The sequence below is a fragment of the Schistocerca piceifrons genome, chromosome 6 (genome assembly GCF_021461385.2).
Source record: "Schistocerca piceifrons isolate TAMUIC-IGC-003096 chromosome 6, iqSchPice1.1, whole genome shotgun sequence".
In the NCBI taxonomy this organism is placed as follows: domain Eukaryota; kingdom Metazoa; phylum Arthropoda; class Insecta; order Orthoptera; family Acrididae; genus Schistocerca; species Schistocerca piceifrons.
In genome coordinates this window covers 141922870-141941374 of record NC_060143.1, presented here as the reverse complement: position 1 = coordinate 141941374, position 18505 = coordinate 141922870, and the positions used below count along the sequence as shown (strand labels likewise).

The 18505-nt window shown below is 40.8% G+C and overlaps 1 non-coding gene across 1 annotated transcript; it reads left to right on the top strand.

Annotated features, from left to right (window-relative positions):
- The first annotated feature begins 17046 nt into the window (after positions 1 to 17046).
- Positions 17047 to 17121, top strand: Trnas-uga. Its single transcript has one exon. It is a non-coding gene; the product is annotated as a tRNA-Ser (tRNA).
- The last annotated feature ends 1384 nt before the right edge of the window (positions 17122 to 18505 follow it).

Here is an 18505-nt window from a genome sequence, read left to right as displayed (position 1 = left end):
AGTTAGCAGAAGATACAAAGCCAGCATTGGGTGGGACGCTGTACGGAACCGTAGGTGACCGGTCGACATCTTCTCTCAGTCTTCTGTTATCCACACGAATATCATTTGCTGTTGATGTCTAGTGTAGACTGCTACTGCTTAACGCTGTGGTCTCACATGTCAAATTAGAATATCTAACTTAAATTACCGAAAAAAAAGCAAACGATTCTTTACAGTGATTCGAATTGATGATAAATTTACTAGAGTAGTTTTATAAAATCTCCGAGCACGTTTTTTGATTTTGACGTACTATGCTTTTTTCATAGCGTTCTATAAATGTCGATAGTTCCTTTGTTTCCATTATCATGCGGATTTATTGGCTGCGTGCCGACGTTGTTTCGCGGGATATTAGAAAAGAGTTTCACGTTACGCTATACATGTTGTGTGGACTGTCAATGTTCCTTATTTTGTTCTTAGGCCAGTCGACGAGGACCGAAAAGGGCTTCTCAGGGAAAAATTCGTATAGTTGCCAGTTATTTTTAGTGGTAACAGGGTGTGCCATGAACATTACACTAAAATTCCTAACCGGACGAATGTGGTTAAAGTTTTAAAGTTCTGTGCCATGTCAAATGTTTTTACAAAGATTTTAGGGAGAGGATCTTAATTTGCTCACTGTGTGAAAAACTCGCTCATTTTTTATGTAAGTGGCCAGCCAATGACAATTTACTGTGGCATTCTTGTTGCTACGTTTTCCCTTTCCTTACGTTTTACTTTCTTATGTAGCATTTTCCTTCTTTTCCTGCTTTCTTTGAGTGTGTGCTTCAACTTTATTGGGTCTGCCCACCTTCGTCCCCTTTAATGTGTGTCAGGGCACTGATGACCTCGACGTTGAGCGCCCATAAGCCCCAACACACACACACCTGACCGGAGGCATGTGTGTTAGATTGTGCAGAGAAGGAGGGGGGGGGGGGGGCGTTTGAGGGTTAATTCCTTGGTTTTCTTAAATAACTCGAAAAATGCGGCTTCAAATAAAAATTTCTCCCAGAACACAACTAAGTTACATTAAATTTCTTTCAATAAAGGTTCTATACGTTTTTCTCTAGGATTTTAGAATGGCTGTGTGTGGAAAAATCGTAGGTAATTAAAAATAGTGTTTTGCGATATAAAATTAATGTTTATGGTTAATGAAGTCGTTTGGTTAAAAAATGAAGTGGATGTACCATATCTATGTGCAACAGAGCCGCATTAAGGGATAAATTCTGTTCTGGGGTATAACAATACAGTGAGAGGAGTGGAAGATAATGCATATGTGAGTAAAGCTGGTCAGTGGCATGTGGTCAAGCTCTTCCCTCTTCGTAGGTCTGCAAACTGAAGAACGGGCAGGAGTTTCCCTGCTCTCTGCCTCTACCCTACAATGTCACAAGAAGCAACTGTAGGATGTTTCGCAAAGTTATACCGACCCTTCCGCTCCCCGCCGTAGCAATCACTGACAGTGACCAGCCGACGGAGTGTTTATTTCACGAAGGCGAACGGTCTACCCGACGGGAGGCCCTAGCCACACGACATTTCATTTTACGACTTAATGATGATACTAATGCAAGAAACGCATATGGGGGAGGGGATTCTACATAAATCTCTGCAAACTGTTCTACACTGGAGTTAAAGAAACATTATCAGTCATCCCGTACGCCAATTGCGGCGCTCTCCCGGGAAGGGGGACTCCCTCTTCCACGACTCTGCCCACTATTCAGTTTGCAGACAGAGTATACCTCCTCATCATCTGTAATGGAGTTACTTTATGTTTCTTAAGTGAGTACCTGTTTGTAGATTTTAGAGAGACTTGATGTAAAATATGGTCCTACAACAATGGCTGACAAGTGTTTAATTTGTTTAGTGTGTTGTTGTCAGTGGCCTATGTATTGTTTGTGGGAAAAGAGCTGGATTGGTATATGTGACGACTTGTTGCTGTCCGATCGGTGACAGTGTGTTGTAAAGCCGTGTAACCATGTTGTAGTCAACGATGAATTAATGGATGACCAGAAATTAATTGCACATCATCATCATTAATCGTGTTATTGTAGAAAGCATAAATCTCTCCCAGTCAGAAAGTCCACACTTGTAGAGTGGACTGCATTGAGTGGAACCACTTGCCAACAATCGACAGTGTGTCTTGAAAGGTCGGTGTGATAACGTCTGACGGAATGGGATTGGTACGATTCAAGTACAGAACAGCAAGCTGCTGTAATGCATTGTTTGACTTATGCTGAAATATCTAAAATCGCGTAACACCTATGTGAGACACGTCTGTTGCGGAGGGAACCAATTTCAGCCTCTGGGTCACTTCAAGCGTTGGGGGAGCGGAGGCAACGGCGATCCATTTGATGCCCCTGATGCCGTGGAAATTATTCCAACTATTGATAGTGGCGACAATCGCTTTGACGTTGTAGAATACATATTAACAGCATGTTACACTTGGGAAAGACAAAATGTAATGTGTTATTTTGTACAACAACTCACTTAAAAACTACATCACTGTATAAACGCGAGGTCAGTGAAGTTATATCGTCCACTCACTTAAGAGAACTGGGAAGAAGATGCTGGGGAGGTATACTGTGTAAACTGAGAGCCAAGCAGCGCTCCAGTTGGGGCAAGCTGCCTTTCCCTGAAAAATGCTTCAGCTGCTGTGCAGGAAGATCAAGAATCAGTTTTCTCTCTAGGTTTTTGGGTTATTAAAAAAAAAGGTTTCTTAAGCGCACCTCTACTCACAAACTGACACTTTTCTCGTCAGGAATTTTACTATGTTATGGCACTGTCTCCTAACAAAGTGCGAAAAATTGTGAGCAGATGAAATTTACCCCTTAGGTTTCCCTCGTTGATTGGACATAAGTCAACATGTGGCTCACCAGCTGTAGATATACTTACACAAATCCTTTTTGCTGGGTCTGCGACAAGGAGACATTCGGCGGGGAGGTGGGAAGGGCCAGCTTTCTTCCCTAGAAGGAAATTATCTTCACAGAACGAATTCTCTGTCGCCAGTCAGACAGACGCAAAAATTCGCTATAAGTTTGACATAAAGTGGAACATGTTATGGGTGCTGACTAGTGGTATGTAACGTGAAATCTCTATGGTTATTTCATCCTTCTCGGCAAAAATAACATGAGTTGCCTACCTTCCCCCTCCCCTTCCACAACACACGTTCCAACCACACATCCTGTATATGCACTTATTCTGTCGTGTAAGTAGTTACTATGCAATACGTTGTGTATGTGTCCTTAATCTAAATCAATACTCCGCAAGCCACTTGATGGTGTATGGTGGAGGGCACTTCTGGTGCCACTAATTGATTAACCCTCCCTCTGTTCCATTGACGAAAGGCACGTGGGAAGAATGACCTCTCTATTAGCTCCAGTTTCTCGAATTTTCATGGTGTGGTCTTTTCGAGCAATGTATGTGGAGGAAGTAAGTAGTCCGACTTTTCCCGAAAAGTACTCTCTTGGAACGTTAGTAGTAAATCACAGCTCTTAGCTTGTATCATCTGCCACTGGAGTTTGTTGAACATCTCTCTAACGCTCTCGCACCGACTAATCGATAAAGTGGCGAAGTATGCCTCTCATCGTTTGTCTTCTCTCTCTCTCTCTCTCTCTCTCTCTGTCTCTCTTTCTCATCTGTTAGTCCTACCTAGTAATGCTCCCAAAGTAAAGAGCACTATTTCCTTAACATTCGTCCTATAAATCTCAGTCCAGCATTTGCCTTTTCTACTATTTGTTTTATGTGTTGATTTCACTTAAGGTCGCTCTGGATTTACAATTTGCCTATTAAGTAAGGTAAAGGAATCGTGTCTCTTTGCTTCGAAATAAAGCAAATGTAGCCGGCTGGTGTGGCCGAGCGGTTCTATGCGCTTCAGTCTGGAACCGCGCGACCGCTACGGTCGCAGGTTCGAATCCTGCCGTGGATATGGATGTGTGTGATGTCCTTAGGTTAATTAGGTTTAAGTAGTTCTAAGTTCTAAGGAACTGATGACCTCAGATGTTAAGTCCCATAGTGCTCAGAGCCATTTAAAGGAAATGTACTTGAAGAAGTCATTATGTTTGAGATCAGCTACAAACAGATAGATGCCTGCAAAATTGTGTAATAAGTTTGTTTTAAAAACAACACCCATACCTGTTCGATTACATTAATTTTTAATTAGCTGTTAAGTGATGGTGGTGATTACTTCTGAACATGAACAGATTCGAACCATCCGCATCTTGTGAAGTTTGAAAAACTCTGAAATTTTAGTTGGACTAAATATGTGAATTTCTTGTCATCCTACAGTTGTAAAGTAGTGCTTTTCTCTCTTATGTATGCGCACTATGTTACATTTATTTACGTTCACTGTCTACTGCCAGGCTCTGTACCATTCATGTCCTTTGCAGATTTCTCTGAAAATCGGTACAGTCTCCTTACACAACCCGCATCATTTGCGACCATCTGTTACGTAATTACAATAAACGGAAAATTCAGAATTTTGATCATACAATGATGGCTTTCACTGTGGGATGTCTTCGCTGCTTGTTTTACGGACGTGGTCCACGGAACGTTTATGTTCCTAAAGTTTCGTCCAGAGCTGCGTTGGACTACTTCAGTGCTGCTCTTGATTCTGCTGAATCTTGGCGGCACAAGAGGACAGTCCGCGGGGAGTAGCGGAGCCAGAAGCAGCTCTGAACATGTCCAATGTATCGCCAGAAACGCCGCCACTTTTTACCGTGGTTTTATTAGGTCGCTTTCTGGGTCTCTCGCTCTCTTTGCCTCTCTCTCATACACAAACACACATTTCGTTGCACAATGAAAACTTCATCTTTGGTCTTATACATTTTTCTCGCGGACTCTAATAAAGCCAGGCACTGATTCAGCTAATAAATTATCGCCAAAAGACATACATCTGGGTTCTAACACCTCAGCAGCTCACAGCTTTAACATGCTTAGCAGTTTCAGACACCTATACTTGATTTTCAATATATGTAGTGCTTGAAGTTCTAACACGCAGCACAGGTATGAAGCATCTGTTCTCCGTTAAAACATGTAACTGTGTGTGCTATCTAAACTGCGTGTCCTCTGTCAGATAAAAGTGCAGTTAAGGTGTACTTAGCTCTTACGTTGGTAACTAAGTGGTGAATGGTGGGAAGCGAAGACAACCACTCATGGATCGCACGTCGGTAGCCGATTACCTACGAGGAACGGAAATAAAAACGAAACAAACTGTCATCGTCACAACGCAACGTCAGAGCTCGAGAGGGTATGAAAGCTCCGAAGTGTCATAGCGTTCAGAGTCCGTTCGCGAGCATCGCATTTTGGATCAGCAGAATTTGTATATAAAAACATTCTTCTGTTACAGAAGTTTTGTTCAAATTAAAGAAAACAAATTTTATCTGAAACTTTTCATGTCTCCAGGAAACTGTGAAAGTATTATATGAATAATTTGTTTCAGAACGTTTTTTTAAGACCTGCTCTGGTGCCCTCGATGTGTCTTCTTTCAGTTTCTATTACAATAAAGAAGGAAATCATGCAGACGTGGATGGGAATCACACAAGGTTCGTACCATTTATCTGTTGTGTGGCAGTAGAAAATTTGTTCAATTTATTGCTTCTTTCCTCTAAATAAATTCTTTTGGTTACTGAACGTTGATAATTAAATCTTCTGGATACTGTTGTATGGCTATTGTCTTGTTATTAATCTTCCACAAATTTTGCGGCTCTTTTGATGTTATTTTCAAAAGTATACTCTATTTGTTCATTATATATCACTTTTGCGTATAGGAGAAGTATCCGAAATGTTCCATTAATTTGGATAGAATGTCTTCCTGTCGTTATTCATAAATTCTTCGCATTCTCTTCCTGTTTGCACAATATTTCACTTACTGTACTGACCTAGGAACTACGTGCAATATCCTACGTCTGTAACAAATTTCGTACCATCACATAATGTTTAATGTTCTAAGTGTTCAAACGTGTGTCGACATTGCCTTTACTAAGGATATTAATTCGTTTGGGGGACCTAAACTCGCTACCGCATACGCATTTCGACGTTGTTTCGAAACGTAGCTTCACCTTCTGCTTGTATTCGTTTTAATTCGGTATCGTATTGGATGTGTCGTTATTGCGAACCGTCATATCAATTTCTTAGTAACTTTCGACGCTCACACTGTTCGAACTCTATCTTAATGTTATTCAACATCTGAAAAGAGACATCTACATACGCCAAACGAACCACAGACCAACTCAGTGCGCCGGCTAATAAATCTCAAAAACGTTTGCTATATGTCCGATGCAAACATATTTCTTCCAGCTAAAAGTTCAGTGTCATTTATATTTCACAACATGAGGATGTTTCGAGTCTGTTTATACTCATAAGCAGTCATCACCATCATAGTAGAGCTCATTATAAAGTGATCTAAGTTACCACTCTGGTCAAGGGTCATGTTGTAGTCATCAAACAAAAATGGGTACAGGTGTAAGTCGACTGTTTGTTTTTAAAGCAAACTTGTTACACAATTCTGCTTGCACCTGCTTGGGACTGCTCTCAAAAGTAACAATTTTTGTAACCTGATTGTGGCTGCTCTCCAATATAACGACCTCTATCAGCACATTAGCTTCATTTCAAGAAATTTTCAATTAGACGTTATTCCTATATCTCACTTAATAGACACATAATAACTCTGAGGGTGTAAGTTTACGTTCAGTGATGAAAGCAACAAATTTTCTTGTGTGTGCTGCAGTTATTCTGGGAAATTGTGATCGTGACAGACAAGTCACGTATTGCAAATGATTCGGAAAGCTCTGTGGCATAGTCGGAAGCAATCGTCGCGCTCTTTAGCTTAGGTTCCAGGTGAATTTGTCAACAATGAAATATCGCATGACATGACGCGGACAGTTGCCTAGCAACATTGCGATTGCGAATCGTGTTGCGTAAACATATTGTCTGTGATTACGTGATTTTCGTTGTGCTATTCTTTGTGCTATAGTGCTTCTTCTTGTGCGAGACAAGTTCATTAATTGAACATCTGACTTGCTAGTAAAGAACCGTCTTCAGATAGATCATCAAAAGCCACCGTTGAGTGGGACACTATACGGAACCGTAAGTGACCAGTCAACATATTTTCTCAGTTTGCTCTTGTTCTCACGAACATCATTTGCTTTTGATGTAGAGCGTATACGGCTACTGCTGAATGCAATGCTCTCACTTATCATATCAGTCGTATCTAGCTTTATTTAGATTTTAGCGGAACTAGCTACATTTTATCGAAAAAAGATCCATTCCAGTGGCCCGAGTTGATGATCAATTTTCAAGAGTAGTTTTACAAAATCGTCGGATATGGTTCGGTAAATAATGTATTCTGCTGTGTGGTTTGCATTTCATAAATTCCGATAGGTTTTTGTTTCTATTATCAAGCGGGTTTAGTGGCTATGTATCGATGTCGTTCAGCGTCGTACTAGCATACTATATCGTGTTACGTACTGCACAATGTGTAGATTGTAAAAGTACGTTTTTTTGTTCTACGTGACTCACGAGCTGGAGAGATAGGTACACAATTTGTTTTTGCTGGTTCGTGACCATAGGCGTATCCAGCTGGGAGAAGAGGGGACACTATCCTCCCTACTAGAAAGAAATTAACATCCTGTTTCGCCAACAACAGAAAAATTTATTATCAGTTTGAAGACGGTAACAATTGTTACATTTATTATGTTGTGTGAAGCGAGTTGGAGAATTTTTTCTTTCGTGCCAGTCTGTTACTTTCCAATTCTTGTCTTTGGCTCTGCTATCACACTGACAAGCGACACACAGCAATTTGAGTAGCCAGATTGTTGACGAAGTAACATGGCAACTACTTTCAAATCAGTATATATTGTCGAAGAACGTTTCTCATAGTTCACGTGTTTCAGCTTGTCAACCATGCTAGTTACAAAGCACATTGATTTCTTCTTCTCATTTTTCCACAGTATCAGTTGCTCGACACGTGTACGTCTTATCTTGTGCGGTGTCTAGCTTATGGCTTGGTTACCAAGTATGCGTAGCAGACATTTTGCACGTAAATGCCGTACGACTATTAGTGTCCTGTCTTTGCGTAGCAATTACGAAGCCACCAGAAGTATAGCAGAATACTTCTGGGTATTTAAACACTTTCAGAAAACTACAGCACACATGTAACCTGACAACATATTGGCATGGCAACAATGAAATAAAGTTTCCGCCTAAAAACTAAATGCTTGTGGCAACTTTTGTCAGCTATTCTATCTCACTAAAAAAATAAAAAAATAATAAAAATAAAAAAAGAAACTGCTTACTTGCAAACAAATTTCTCTCTTTGGAACTGAGGTTTAAATTAAAAATAATGAGGTTACTTGATTTGAGAAAAAACTGCAGGTGATAAAAAAAGTAGTAACAGATTTGAATTCAATCCAAAAAGTACTCAAGAAACAGCGTCATTACGTAAAATATAAAAGCGTGTTGCATAGTGTTGTGGACACAGGTCAGCAGCCTATGACTATACGAAGTAATAAACGAGGACAACATTATTTCTTTCAATCGATTCCATCCATGTTTGGGAAGTCACTCTTTAACATTACGAGTCAAGATAGATGTAACGGAACTTGAATAGCGTATGTGCCTCTATTGGTTACGGTAGAGAGATCGATATTTCGGTCCTGTCTGTATATTTATATATAATATTGCCTGAATAAAGGCTGGGCGAGTGTAAAGCTATACTAAAAAACTCACGCCGCGCGATTTGTTACGATTTGGACGGTCATAATAATAATAACATGCTTTTGAATACAATTAAATATAACAGCGATACCTGTTTAGTGTTATTAGAAATAATATGTAGTAAATTAATGAGTAAGGTAGCCGAATCCTATAAGAAGAGGTAAATATTGAGGTGTTTTGCTTTATATCGGCGAAGCCGATGATAAGGCGTCATTTTTTTTTGTTTACTCTTAGAAATAAACAAGTAAAGAAGTGCTCACGAGGGACGCGGTATTGAGACCGGTTTTTTAATATATCACGGAGAGCGGGCTTCAATTTATGAAAAGGAGAAATACTGTATCATTATCATTGACGGTTGGTGTCAAGCAACCAAAACTGTTCATGAAAGGGTTTCGGTGAATGAGTGGTGAATGCGAAATAAAACTGTGAACAAAGTTATGTTAAATAAAACAGAAGAAACAAGACAGTTTGGTCGTATCTGTTATTATTCCATAAACTGTAACATTTCTTATCGTTGTACGAAGCCTTTATAGACGATCGTTATGACAATTTGCTTCGAAGGGATCTCGTTACGAGTTAAGTTTTGGGGACCTGGTCAAGAGGGGGTAGTTCGTAGATCCTAACTACTGCAGCTGTTCTGGAATCAGGTGCTACCGTGACCGTTGTGTTTTGTCAATGACTTAAGGTTACCATATCTCATGCTCTAAGATCGACGCGCCTTTCCACTTGGTAAACGGTACCTCACGGCAACAACGACAACGCCGACGACGAAGGAAGATACGGTAGAACTCTTCCTGTTATTGTGTTTTCTTGGTGAAGGGTCCTTACTTTCTATTTCCTATTCTACCTGTAGACACTATGATTTCTTGTTGGCAGCAGGCACTCATTCAAGCAGCCAAACGATATTCTGTGTTGAGCGCAGTTTGTAATTTCAAGAATTGCTTACCATATTCTATACACATTAGTTTTCACAATACTTTACTGTCCGAAGGGCGTGAAAATTTTGAAATTGATTTATTTACTAATAAAAACGCTTCTGATAAATTGTTACTTGGCGGGAGAAGGGAGGGGGACGATAGAGGAGGAATTCATGACCCTCATGAAAAGCCTGGAAGCCTTGAATATGCCCCTGATCATTGGCCATTCTGTGCGGTGGTTACCCACACCTGCGAAGGATTGCAACGTCTGTGAAAGGCAAGTTTTATCTCTCCAGACGAGAGTGCTGCGAGAATCTTTCTGAGGGCCGTTGCAGGATCCTTCTGAGGACCGAGTTTCCCTCCGTCTATTCCTGACCTATTCTCGAAGTAACTTGAACCATTATACGCCACCTGACAAACAAACTAAAGCCCCCAAAAGACATGCTCGGATGTCATTATAACTTCATACACAGACACACCATCGGCAGCTACGTAAACGATATACAGTTGCAGTTCTCTGTGATGCGTAGAAGGCCACCAGGATGCATTAGTGTTGTTCGTATTTAGTGCTGTTACCAGGCCTGGCAAGGTATATAAGCAACTTGACATTGTCAGATTTGGAGTGAACATTGTGAAGGGCACAGAGGTGCCGCATATTCGTGTGGGATAGCGTTTGCAGCACGTGACAGGTACAGTACGGACATCCTATGTCCTCGTGTGTTACCTCTCATGCGACTGTAACGTAGTGCTATTTTTCAACAGTACAACACTCGTCTGAATGTGTCTCTATGACCTGTGGGCGTGATGCCGATGTACTCTCGTTGCCAGCAAGATCCTGAGATTTGTTGCCGATAGAACTTCTGTGGTTCCCAGATGAACCTCAACTACGTCCCAGTGTCAATATCCAGGATACCAAGGGCCAATTAAACAGGAGAAGATACGACGGTTTTATGACACCTTTCCCAACTGTATTAGGGCGTGCATCCAGGTCATAAGGGCAGCACCAGTTTAAATTAAAAGATGTATGTTCGAGTAAAAGGAAAGAACTGTGACATCGTAATAAAACTGTGGGACTGTAATATGGGCTTTACTCAGCAAAATGCATGCGTAATTTTGGTGTAACTGAAGCAATGGCGAAACGGCAGGATAATTTTAATTTCTACGTAATCATCAACATCATTATCTGCATACGGGATAAGTAAAGATTCAGGCTAATACATTGACACAGTTGATGGTATGAGAATATGAGTGGGACAAGTGCACATAGAATGTTTCTCTGCTACAGAATATGTCTATTTCTTATTAATTACAACCCAAGCTACGTGAATATTTAGTAAAGTAGACTGCATTACATCGTGATTTCACTTAATGTTTAACTTTGAAAATGACTCACCAAACGTCAATTCTCCTCTCCTCCCTTAACTTGGTTCTGGAAAAACCGTTTGAATGGCACGATCTGATTCCTCACTGGTATCTTCTACCTGTGGCCAGATGGAAGTAAGCCTAGATGCTGCTTTTCTTGTAAATTTAAGCACTGAACAATTATCTCCATTCTTCAAGATAACCCTCCTGATGTAGTGTTTGCAGCTCTTATTCGTTGCAAAGTTTACTAGCACCCAGTTCCTTACATCTACCTTGGAAGAACAAAGTTCGGTATCCCTCCTTTCTTCTTCTTCTATTTCTTCCTCAATGATCTCATTCTGTAAATCAGAGATGTCTAGAGTGGGGATTCGGCTACTGGGAACACTGAATGCACTTTCCTCCGAATCAGAATATAGTTGTTGCTTCTTGGTGGGTGTTGGTTTTCTCTTTTGTTTTGTCTTTGCTTTATATCCCTCCTAAGTCAGAGGTGACTTCAAAGAGCAATCCGCACAGATGTTATAACTTCTGCACCCTCACGCCTCTTAAATCTGCTTCACTCTTTGAAGAAGGAGCTGTCAAAAGAAGCACCACCGTCTACAGTTTGGTTGGGTGCCTGGAGAACAAGTGTTCCACATTCACTTGGGCCAGCGCCTGTTTCTCCGTTGTTGGGAACAGCTTTAGCTCCTTCGCTTGCCTTTCTCTTATGTGCCAGCTCTTCTTAAACCTCTGATGATAAGGTTAGGCTGACAGTTTAATCCGCTTTCTCCCATGAGTTACGGTAACACACATTTAGGAATTTTCACACCATCGTGATTACGTTGCCAGTGAACAAGTTTTGCATCCTAGTGTTCTTCAAGGAAAGAAAAACGCAATGGTCTAGTGACTGAAGAAGATGATTAGTATGAAGTGGAAGTTTTAGAATGGTGACATTGGCTTCCACAGCTGCTTCTACTAACTTGTTGTCAACATGGCTTTTGTGGCCACCATACATCAAAACCACCGGCCTGTTTTCACCAAATGCTGGCAAAATGAAATTTGTAAAATATGAGAAGAAGATGTTACTGTCCATCCATCCATTGGTACTATTAGCATAGACTGTTCCAGGATATCCATTTATCCCAAACGTACTTAACCTTAAATAATAATAAGTAGAGAGGCTTTTCCTCCAGCAGCATTGAAAGCTGCTGAGACAGTCGTATTCTCCTTTCTTGGTATTGTTGTTGTTCTACTAGAACGCGAATTCTTTTGTCCAAAAACTTTAGTTTTGGATGGATCTTTACAGGGACTAGTTTCATCGAGGGTCCATGTATTGTCTGGCTTGGAATGAAGCTGTTAACAACAACTCGAAGTAGTCACTTAATACAAATGGATTGGTCATTTTCGTCCTGGTATAGTCCACACTTGGCTGTTTCTTCACAGATATATTGTGGGGTTTCTTAAATCCCAGGAACCACTCCTCACCTGGAATCCCATTCCTGAGAGCAGTTATGAGACCAATCTTTGCCACATAATCCACCACAATGGTAATAACCTCTTTTCAGCTTAAGCCAAAAACTCACCTATCCACTATTTTTAAGCATGAGGTAAGTCTTGTCTCAGAAACTTCAGGAACTGTCTTGCTGCGCCACAGAGTTGTGTTTTGACTCCTCTTTACGTTTCAAGTAATTTTTGGAATTCCATAATGCTTAGAAGGTCTATACATTGTAAGAGATGCTCATCTGATATTGTTTAATGCTTCATCCAAGGTCTCCTTGAAATAAGAACTATCTGTATTGGATATTCTCCTTGACTCCCTAACCGTGAAGTAAATAACCTGAAAAAAAACAGCGTCAACTGGGGCAAGTATAAACTATAGTACATACTTCCCCCACCAACCACGGGTGTTACTTTCCCCGCATGGTAAATGATTGGGTCAAGAAAGCACCACAGCTTAAAGTCCTAACTGTTATTACAAATATTCAAAATAACATAGCAGATTTACAGTTCGTGTAAACCAGTATAGTTACACATAAAAAGTGTTTCGTTTAACCAAAAATTGTTTGCACAGTTAAGCATTAAAGATTTCAAAACAATCACTTCAGTCTCGACCTGCAGCCATCTTGTCACAGATTGTGTATTATCTACTAAACTTTGAACTGACTACCATCTTTGCTGGAAGTTATAAACCTTGTAGTCGGAGAGCTACAAAAATAGATGACAGAGCTAGGTATTATCGTGGAGAATAAACATTAACCTAGTTTACACTTCCCCAGTTATAACCCTTTACACCTTAATCACTGAAACAGCATACCCTCTCAACTCGTAAAGTTTCATTTCGTTTCCTTCTTTCTTTTTTCGTCGAACGGTGTATATGGGATCTTCCCTACATTGCCCGAAGTTTAACACAAACGGCAAAACGGCTGGCGTAGTGGCCAACGTTTCCAACAGAGAGATTATTCCGGAGTCTGGGACTCCTGTATCCTCATACTCTATGCCCTACACAGTGAGTAGTGGAGGGTACATCGAACAAACGTTTTCGATTCTCTTTCCTGTTCCTTTCACGTAAGCCAGCGAGAGTGAATAACTCTTTAAACGCTCCTGTGCGTGCCCTCATCCCTCTTATCCCTTTGGTAACTACATGGAATATGCGGTAGTGATAGCTGAAACTTGCACAGGTTATCTAAACTTACCTAACAAGGTTTCGAGAGAAGTATATATTGTCTTACTACCAAGGATACCCGTTTAACTACCCCGATATTTCTGCTGAACTTTTGTGTGGTGTGCGGCCTGGGTGTCTCTGAATTCCTCCGATTTCTGGCGCCATTTTGCAGTAGGCATAACAACGAACACTGAAGTAATACTACTACTACCACATACCACAATCTATTTGAGTGTTCTAGGCGATTCCCTGTACATATGTATATTGTATTCCCAGAACTTATTCCTACAAATCAAAATCTTCCATTTCCTTACGCTAAGGCTGATTTATAGTGATGGTGGCATTTTATATTGCTTCTTATGACTATCCCTAAATGTTTATACCATGTGACGTGGTATGGTCAAGATGTTAACAACTAGTCTTATATTCAGACGGTATCGGGTTGTTTCTCCTTGTTCCATCACAATCTAGTGACTGAAGAAGATGATTAGTATGAAGTGGAAGGTTTAGAATGGTGACATTGGCTTCCACTGCTGCTTCTACTAACTTGTTGTCAATATTTCAGGAGAGTTTCCATCCATTTTATCAAAGTTTACCGTAATTCATTAGGATTCTCGAACGACGGTACTCTCCTTTACACAAGAGCATCGTCAGATAACCTTCTTGTACTGCTTCTGATACTATATGGTAAATCATTTTTTTATACTGAGACCGTCAAAGCTCCTATTATTCTCTCTCTGAGCACAATGTTAATTTCGTTTCTGTGGAACTTTGGCCGTCCATTAGAGAGTGCTGCGTTCAATTAGTAAATATAAACGCAAGGAATGGGTGTATAAACGCAAGGAATGGTATATGCTTTCCAATGTAATCTGCAAGTGCTCTCATCCTGTACCGATAGCTACATTTTATTTGTAGGAAATGAAGATGGGTCATTTACTTTCTTTTTCCATTTACTTCTTTTCTTGATTGTGCTTCACGTTTAGGCATTATTGCGATTTAAATGGCTATCAGCTCCGCATATTTGGTTGTGGTTGCGCATGTAGTCCTGTAAGTCCCAGCGTTACTGCCGTTTGAGTTTTTTGAAGGCTTCACCGAAAAACATGTATCAACCAGTGGAAGCTGCGACGAGTACCACAATATTAACGAAACACACTTGGAAGCAATTTCAAGAAGAGCACGTTGAGCTTCATCTCTCTGACGATGTGAGCAATGCATGATATCTAAGTCACTTCACGTGAGACTAATTTCACCAGGCCACAGTGTAGATGCAGTAATCGAAAGACACGTGTTACTGAACTTTAATTCTTCTAAAAAGAAAAAAAAATGGTTCAAATGGCTCTGAGTACTATGGGCCTTAACTTCTGAGTTCATCAGTCCCCTAGAACTTAGAACTACTTAAACGTAACCAACCTAAGGACATCACACACATCCATGCCGGAGGCAGGATTCGAACCTGCGATCGCAGCGGTCGCGCGGTTCCAGACTGAAGCGCCTAGAACCGCTCGACCACCTCGGCCGGCTAATTCTTCTCATGCCGTCTCAAGTGGTCCAGTGCCTCTATGAATCAATACTATTTTTTCCTTGTCACCTACTACATCTCGAAATAAAATCAACAATGGCTTTTTTGTTGCTTCAGGAATGAATGCAATTTCAGCAAACTCAGTTACTGCTTCAAATGGTTCAAATGGCTCTGAGAACTATGGGACTTAAGTTGTGAGGTCAACAGTCCCCTATAAATTAGAACTACTTAAATTTAACTAACCTAAGGACATCACACACATCCATGCCCAAGGCAGGATTCGAACCTGCAACCGTAAGCGGTTACGCGGTTCCAGACTGTAGCGCCTAGAACCGCTCGGCCACTCCGTCCGGCACTCAGTTACTATTGCGCATACAACGGTTACTGCTTCAAACAGTTACCATCTTATTAAGAGAACTTAACTACCTCGTCTCCGGTAGAATTGGAAAACTAGGTGGCAGCAAAACACAATTTCCTTTTCAGATGCGAAGTTCCATCTTTCTGCTGATGGAGGGTAACTAAGACAACTAAACAATCAATTAACGTGAATGAACGATAATCTGAACCCATGTGGAGTCGTATCAAGAACAAGTGACATAACCTCACTGCCACTCTATTCTTCCTTAGTACAAGCTATGCCCCACCGCGCGCGTCGTAATTCATTGAGAACAGGTGCCGGGCTGATGGACATTGGGTACTTTTGCCACGGGTGTCTGTTTTTCTCTGTGGGCCATCTACGAGCGAATTGGTCGTAGCTCATTCCATGTCGAAATGGCTTTAAACTGGTAAGATGAAGACCGTGAGGAAGTAAGCGAGGAGATAACAAATACGATGAGCAACTCGCACTGGTGTGAACCACGGTTTGTCCTCGAGGTGTCAGCTGATGAGCGTTAGAGAGAAAGAAATCGAAAATAAGAAGCGTTCCATGTCGGTAACTCATAACGCTGCATTCTGTTCTATGACATCAGGTGTAGTGATGGTACAACATTTCAAAACTCACAGTGTAACCCCTCGCTCTTCACATGATATATAAAACATAGACCCACAAGGCCACTGAGCTTGAATCATTGATTTACTTCTTAAAATAATATTGAGTCGTTGTTTATAATTTTACTACCAAAAACCGATACTCTGGTCAGAGTTTACAAATTATTTGTGAACCAATACTTACATTTGAGAAAAATTCAGAATATCAGTAATTTTGACGTTTGGAGTGGTTTCGCATGCAAATTGCATACCGATTAGAATAAGAAGGCTTTCTTATTGCCCAGCAGTCCACATGGACACGCTGTCAGTGTATTAGATTAAGTATAAGCTAAGGTCAACACGTGACGTGCCTTTTATTTTTTCTTCGCAGATGTTCCGAAGGCTTTTGGGCGTGTTCTGCCTTCGATCTGGGAGGCAGTCAGATGATGAGTTTTTCGAAGACCTCATCGACGACGACTTAATTGGAAAGCCAGAGGTGAGTAAAACCGAATTGTATTAAGAGCATCCACTTTCTAATTAGTAACACAATTAACCATAAGCCACATCACAGATTACTGTAACGACTTCGTGAATTAGCATTTCTATCTTTGTTACTCGTGGTTCTAAACACATCATGAAATAACAGCTTCTTTTGTGCCTTCGTGTAAAAGTGCCAATCGAATGGACCTCCTACACATTCGTTTAATGAGAATTCTTCATACAAAAATAATTTACACTAAATAAAGAAGGTTACGTAGATAATTAACAATGAAAAACAAGTTCTCTGGGTTAATTCTGACTATTAATGTCTTATGGAAGTTTTGGAGCTCACTAAAACAACTCCAGAAGAGCTTCTGTAAAGTTTGGAAGGTAGGAGACGAGGTACTGGCAGAAGTAAAGCTGTGAGGACGGGGCGTGAGTCGTGCTTGGGTAGCTCAGTTGGTAGAGCATTTGCCCGTGAAAGGCAAAGGTCCCGAGTTCGAGTCTCGGCCCGGCACACAGTTTTAATCTGCCAGGAAGTTTCATATCAGCGCACACTCCGCTGCAGAGTGAAAATCTCATTCTGGAAGTTTCAACTCCAGAAGAATTTACACTATATAGAGAAATGTGTCCTTAAACCAGTCTCTAATGGTTACAAAGTCGGCAACCGCGTAGTTTACAGCACGTACAATGCCTGCTAATACAGCGTTTAGTCACTTCGGACGGTTCCCACTAAACTACGATAAAATTAATGTAGAAGTTATATCATGTCGTACTGCCTTCGACAGACCGACTACGGAAATTACCGATGATTTCGTTCGTCAGATAGTTGTTCTCGTCAGGTAACAGCTTTGAACACGTTTGTATAGTGAACAGAACTGTTATTTGGACAGACTCTGCATCAAGCTGACACAAAAATCACCGAACAAGGTGGCGCGATGGCTGACGCAAATGAACCGTCTAAAGTTCAGATCCCCGTCTGACAATCCAGAGTTTGTATTTCCGCGACTTAGCGCGCACTCCCACAGTGTCCTTTGGAGAAGGACACTGCTGATATTATTGATCCTTCTTCCTGGGTCTAAGAATTTCTAATGACTCCATAATAAACAGGATTTTAATCCTTATCGTCCCTCGTTCCTTTCTTATAAAGAAAACCCCTGATTCCAATCTTTCGCTGCAGTACAGGAAATACTATTGTTTGAAATGATTCGACAAACACTACAATTTCTTCTGCATTGCCTAAGCCAAAATTAGGAACACTGTTAAAGAAAGAGAGACTGACGGTTTTCACCGAATGTTAACACACTCTCAGAGAATTTGAGACGCTGTGGCATCAGTCATGTCTGCAGAGCCACGGAGCAGCTAGACCTTCACGCCATAGGATTCTCTTTCAGCGCTAAAGAGGCAGATGACGGCATCGTGCATACAGCACCAAACGATGTAGCCCAGTTCTTTGTGTGATGAGTCGGCTCCAGTGTGGCTTTTCCTGTAACCACCCACATCTTCGTGCCACTAACCCTGTACCAGATCGATAGTGAAGCAGTGGTGTTTACAAAATGAAAGTGAATTCCAATAACAATATTTCTCAGGTTGTTCTGAGATATATTCTGTGTGTTTCGGTGTTAGACAACTATCGTAGTCAGAGGCTGGCTACCGAGTGACAATGTAATCATGATTTATTCGTTTTTTTCCCCAGTTACGTAGTTTCTGTGAAAGTATCTTCAGAACAGTTAGAGCGCCTATAATATGCAAACACGAAAAAGGGCGCTATCTGTCCAATTAGCACCACGTCGTTTTAACTTAAAACTAATTAATGCAGTAGTTCATTTGAATCGCTACCCTCATTACAACATTTAAATTAAAATTTAGATCCAGATTTAAGGTAAAATATTATCGATATTG